Source organism: Eleutherodactylus coqui, chromosome 6, assembly GCF_035609145.1.
Source record: "Eleutherodactylus coqui strain aEleCoq1 chromosome 6, aEleCoq1.hap1, whole genome shotgun sequence".
Classification (NCBI taxonomy): Eukaryota; Metazoa; Chordata; class Amphibia; order Anura; family Eleutherodactylidae; genus Eleutherodactylus; species Eleutherodactylus coqui.
In genome coordinates this window covers 188,618,388-188,624,816 of record NC_089842.1, presented here as the reverse complement: position 1 = coordinate 188,624,816, position 6,429 = coordinate 188,618,388, and the positions used below count along the sequence as shown (strand labels likewise).

Here is a 6,429-nt window from a genome sequence, read left to right as displayed (position 1 = left end):
AGAGGTGGATTCTGCAGCGTTTCTGCTGCGAAATTGAAACAATTCAGATTTAAACTCTGCACCTCATTGCAGTTTCCGCACAAGTTTTTTGTGCAATTTTTCCTTAGCATGTGGTCGAGATTTTGAAAATCGCAACAACTTTGCTGCTGCCGTAAATGCTGCGGATTTTCCTGCGGACGGCCTGCGTGGAAAATCCATAGCAAATTTGCGATGAGGGGACTCCCTGCAGGGATGAAGGAATTCCCTGCCACAGCAGCAGTAAAGGATCGCAATCTTTTCCCATTGCTTTCAATGGGGCCGGCGCTGCTTCTGCGCCATTAAAATCAATGAAATGAAGGGATTCACCTCAGGGATACGAGGCTATTTTCGCATGAAAACTCCTCACATCCAGGGGTTTCCCATGGATTGCGAGAACGATATCGGGCCATGAATTACACCAATATTGCTCTCGCCAGTTTGCAAGAGGCGTAAGACTGCATGCACAGGAGTGAGAATCCCGCGTGTTGCCAGACGCACAAAACTACTGCGAATATGAACTCCACTATTTTTGAATGAAGTTATTCACATGACTGACTTAGTTATTTTTTCTCAGAGCGATGCTACAAGGTTAAAAATCACTGCTTGTCTTATTTTTTGGCGTTCTATTGGAACGCCTCGCCTATTGTTTTCAATGGGACCTCTAAAAACATCTTGTGCATTCGCATACCGTGTGATGTGCCTGTAAGTGCGATGTGATGTTTTCCATTGAAAACTATGGGAAACACTTGCGGTCATCTAGCACACGTGAAACACGCCTGAGGATGGCAATTTCACAAAAGTGATGCGAGGCGTTCTTGAATGATATTGCGCTCGCCCGTGTGATTGTAGCCTAACGTCGCCTTCAAATAGGACAGACTATTCCACCAAACTGAAAAATCGACACAAAATACAGATATCTAAAGCAAACTTCACACGAGGAGTGCGATATTGCGCCATGAATCGCAGCCTGATATCGCTCTCGCCAACATGTGATATCCCTGAGGATGCCAGGCATTTTTGTGTTAAATCCGCCTCAGATCACTTCGGGGAAGTACAGTAGCAATATCCGCCGTGGAGTGCTTCCCATTGTTTTCAATGGGAAACCTCGCATTGCACTTGTGTGTCCCAAGCACGCAGTGCGATACCGCCGCCGGCCCCGTTGGAAACAATGGGCGATGCAAGGGTACGACCAAAGATGGGACATGCCACGATTTGTTTCATATGTGTCATATTTGTGCGTCTCGCAATGCACAAATCTTACATTAATTTTGTTGCCCGTGTGAAGAAGGCCTTAAAGGGGTTGTCTTGTGCCGAAACGGGGTTTTTTTTTTTCCATAGGCCCCCCGTTCGGCGCAGGACAACCCCAAAGGATGTGTTTAAAAAAAAAATTTATTACTTACCCGAATCCCCGCTCTGCGACGTCTTCCTTCTTCTTCCTTCACCAAGATGACCGCCAGGATCTCAACCCACGATGCACCACGGGTCTTCTCCCATGGTGCACCGTGGGCTCTGTGCGGTCCATTGCCGATTCCAGCCTCCTGATTGGCTGGAATCGGCACACGTGACGGGGCGGAGCTACGAGGACAAGCTCTCCGGCACGAGCGGCCCCATTCACCAGGAAGAAGACCGCACAGCGCAAGCGCGTCTAAAAAAGCAGGAAGACATCAGAATTAGACGGATCCATGGCGACGGGGACGCTAGCAACGGAGCAGGTAAGTGAATAACTTCTATATAGCTCATATTTAATCCACGATGTACATTACAAAGTGCATTAATATGGCCATACAGAAGTGTATAACCCCACTTGCTGCCGCGAGACAACCCCTTTAAATGTAGATTTTGATGCAAAATTGTGAATTGCATGTTCACGTGTAGCAGAAATGCTGAAAACCCGCAGCATTTCCTCCAAAGAAACAGAGGAAAAATTTGCCTCATAGTTGCAGACTTTGACTCGAAATCACCTGCGTATCTGCAGCCGATTTCAGCAGCTGCGGCGCTCCCCCTTATCTTGTAATTCTTTGCGCTATTCCTGCTCTCCAACGCTTGGCGACCTCTAGTGAGCGCTGCGCCGCTGGTCAGATGTTGCCACTTCCGCATCCACAGCATTTCCGCTAAGTGTGAAAATACCCTAAAGGCTTGTCCACACAGTGCGGATTTGTTACAGATCTAATTTTTTAATTCTCAGTCACGCGTGGGAATACCCGGAGGGCTTACTCACAAGGGCATATGGGCGCTTTGTATATGCGCATATTTTTCACATGCGTAAAACGCAATCCTAAAAGCCCATTAATTTACATCGGGCCATTCAGACGTGCGTTGTGTTGGTGCATGTGAAAAAAGCATTTGTTATTTTGGTGTGTATTACAGTCATTTTAGGATATGGTTTAACCCCTTACTGACCAGCCCATAGTGTTTTTATGTCCTGCAGCACGGCAACCTCCCTCCATAGATTGCAGCTGCTGGCTGTTTTTTGTTTTTTTTACACCTGGCGGCAACAGCTCCAATAAGTCACGCAACTTATCAGAGCTGTTAACCCTTTAAGTGCTGCTGTCAATTCTGATGAGATCGCAGGGAGCCGTGCGGATGTCATGGCAGCAGGGGGCCTTCTTAGTAGAATGCACGTGGGGTGGCTTGATAGACTGTCTGCCCGATCATAGTATGCCATTGCATTACATCATACTGCAGGAGCGCTCAAAGCAATGCTAGTTGTTGTCTCCTCTAAGGACTAAAAAAAAAGTAAAAATTAGATTGATTAAAGTTTGCCTAATTGCTTAAAAGAAAAAAAGCAATAAAAGTTGAAGAAAAAAAAAACAATAAAACCTTCTCTAAATAATAAAACAAAAATACATATTTGGCATCGCTGCCTCTGTAAAAGTCCGATCTATCGAAGTAATGCATTATTTACCCCGCACAGTAAATGTCAGAAAAAAACAGCCCAGAAATGCGCTTTTCTTGATCACCCTGTCTCCAAAAAAATGCAATAAAAAGTGTATGTTCTCCAAAATGGTACCAACACAAACAGGACGTCCCGCAAAAAATGGGCCCTCGCACAACTATGTTGATATTTTAAAATATCTTTGAAAAAAAATAACTAGTAGTGCAGCAAAAGGGGAAAAAAAAGCTATATAAGTTTTGTGGTATAGTAATTGTACTGACCCATAGAATAAAGTTATCGGGTCATTTTTGTTGCAGTTTGTGCACCATAGAAATAGGAGGCACGGAAAGATGGTGAAATTTTGTGGGTTTTTTTTGTTTTACTCCACTTAGAATTTGGTAATAGTTTTTCAGTACATTATATAGTACATTAAATGTCACCATTAAAAAATACAACTCGTCCCGCAAAAAGCAAGCCCTCATGCAGATATGTCGATGGATAAATAAAGGAGTTACAACTTTTTAAAAAGGGAGAAAAAAAACGGAAATGTAAAAAAAAAAAAACACAAAAGGGCCGTGTCACTAAGGGGTTAAAATATGCGTGCTACGTGTGTATGTAACTGCGTGCTGAGTATTACGTGTGTGAAAGATGTGCATATAATATACAGTCCTCATACACCAGTGTGAGCGAGCCCTAAGGATACATTCACACAGTGAATTCGGCTGTGTGGACATACCCCACATGTCCACTAGAGGCAAAATTTGCTGCAGACCTTTTGAAACAGATCAGCAGAATTCCCCTCATTCAAAGTGGAAACCGCACCGCAAATCTGCTGCAGCTAATTGACATGTTGCAGATTTTAATTCCAGACTGCATGATAGTTTGTCGCTACTGTAAATGTTGCGGGTTTTCTCTGTGTACAGCCTACGTGGAAAATCCACGTCAAATTTGCGCCATATGATCACACTCTTAAGTGCTCTTACCCACTTGCGTTTTTGTAACGCTGCGATATCGGTTTTTTGTTTTGGGACTTTCTAATGTTAAAAACACATCGCAAGTTTGTGCTTTGCAGTTTTTGTGCATTTTATTTTTAACACTTGAAAGTCCCATTGACAATGACGCAAGAAAACCACAAGTGTGCAGGAGCCCAAAGACTTGATGGTGGGATATTCTGTCCTATGTGAAGGCACCCTACAGATGCCCTCGCAGGGGTCAAGTTAGTCTGTGCAGACATTTAGGGCTAATGCCCACGGACGGATTTTTGCCGCATTTAATGCTGCAGCTATTAGGTTCTATTGAATCTAATAGCTCAATGTTTACGCTGCGGAATTCCGCAGTGTGAAACAAACTGCGGCATGCTCTAATTGCCGCGGGAATACACGCGGCCGCCTTCTATTGCAGTCAATGGAAGCCGGTCGTCACGCTGTACTTCTGCTGTAGCACAGCGGAAGTATCGCGTTAATACACATTACTACCGGCCACGTCATCCGGCACTGCCGCCACGTCATGCGCTGTACTGTGCTTGCGTGCCAGCTCGAGGGAAGGGAATAACACGGCGGATCCGGGAGGTGAGTATGGGGTTTTGGCCCGTGATACGGAAGGAAAAAATGGACATGCGCCTGCATGTATGGCCTGATTGGCTATAATGGGTCTGTCTAAAGTAAATGGACTAAAAATATACCTGTGTGAATGAGCCCCTTTCACACAGCCAAGAAACTCACGCGAGATTTGTCTCGCGGTGCAGGAAGAAATCGTAGTTTGCTGATCTTGCCAAATATTTCACTGTGGCAGACATTGGTAGGCGCCTATTGATTCCTGGTTTGATTTTTGGGTAGGAGTCCGCATTTGGCCACTTTGACATGCCAGTATTTTGGTCAGTATGTTGGTGCGACTCTGTGCTAGAATCTGCAGCATATTTAGCGCTGATGATTTTGGTGCAGATCCTCATCAAAACCGTGTCAAAATCCACATTACATTTTTTGTTCTGGATCTGCAGCAGATTTCACCCTTTCAATTGAAAGGCAAAAACGTGTCTGTGCCTTATACTCTAGAGGCAGGGGGGTCTGATAGATCCAGAGACCCCTGACCACTGCTTTAGGCCGGCTCTCACAGCTGTAAAAGTAATCTGCTTGTGGAGGCCCACAATGGATTCCAGCCGTGAGTCCCGCCGTGACCTTACATACTGCCCCAGAATTGTACTGCGCAAGACCGAGTACTCACGCAGGCATGCAGCTTTTTTAGTTTTCTTTATATTTTCGGTGCCATAATTGCATATGGGCTGCAGGTGTATACATGACCATAGAGAACAAGGAGCTCTATGTTGCAGATATCCGCAGTAAAATAGAACATGCTGCGTTCTGCTTTCCGCTGAATCTTCTGATGTTATAACCGGGAGCTTTGTGACCAGGATGCAGCTACAGGAGTCATGTATTACTACACTTGTATGTGGGGATTTAGGCCCAATGTCCACGGGCGGAATCCGCGCGTGGCACCCAATGCTACCCATAAGGAAGCATTGGGCGTCCGCATTTCATTTAACACCTGCGGATTTATTTAATTATTTTTTTTATTTGTGGATGCCATGTCCGGATAATAAATCGCAGCATGCTCCATTTGATCTCTATGAGAGGTTACGATCCGCAAATACATTTGAGGAATCACTGAGGATTTGAAGGTTAAACTCAATTAGGGAAGGCTGGGGGGTGGGGGTTGCGGATTTACATGGATGCACTGCAGATAATCCGCGGGGGAAAAAACGCAATCCCCCATCTTCCGTAAGCAATAAAAAAAATCTTTTTAATGATTATTTGCAGTGTATTCACTGTGAAAATCTGAGCGTGCCGTGGACATGAATCAGCTGCAGATGTGTGCATGTAGCAGAGCTGTTTAAGCTCTGTGTGTATGTGCGCATGTACAATGTGAGTGCAGCACTGCTGTATATGCGTCTAATGTGAACTTACATGCTTGCGCCATTGTTTGAATGCACACAAGTTTAATAGGAGCCGACTGTTAACCCCCTTCTCTAGACTAGAACACCAGGGGTAATGACCGTAGCCCCTCCACTTTGTTAGACCCCCAGAGATGTTTAAATTAGTATGAAATATTTTTTTCCTGTTTTCTGTGGTCTAAGGCCTCCTTCCCACGAACGGATTTCCGCCGCGTAATTCGCGGCGAAAATCCGCTGCGTTGCCCGCAGCTATTAGGTTCTATTGAACCTAATAGCACAATGCTCACGATGCGTAATTCCACCGCGGAATTACGCACCGCGATTTCTCCCGTCCTCACCCGCAGCATGCTCTATTTTCTGCGGGTGAGGACGGGCTGTACGCACTGACGGCTTCCATTGCAGTCAATGGAAGCCGTCCATTCACGCTATCTCCCGCTGTAACCAGCGGGAGATAGCGTGAAAAAACGCTTTCCCGCCCACCGCCGAGCGTCATATGACGCCAAATGACGCGGTCCGGCCGCGTCACGTGACACGGCCGGCCGTGCACGTGACACGGCTGGTGACGCGAGGGCGGTGGGCGGTGACGGGC

General features: G+C 45.8%; 1 protein-coding gene across 1 annotated transcript in view; it reads left to right on the top strand.

The window, feature by feature from the left end:
* Positions 1 to 6,429, top strand: part of DCAF5 (DDB1 and CUL4 associated factor 5) — a 50,684-nt gene that overhangs the window by 1,142 nt on the left and 43,113 nt on the right. The gene's annotated exons all lie outside the window — the stretch shown is intronic.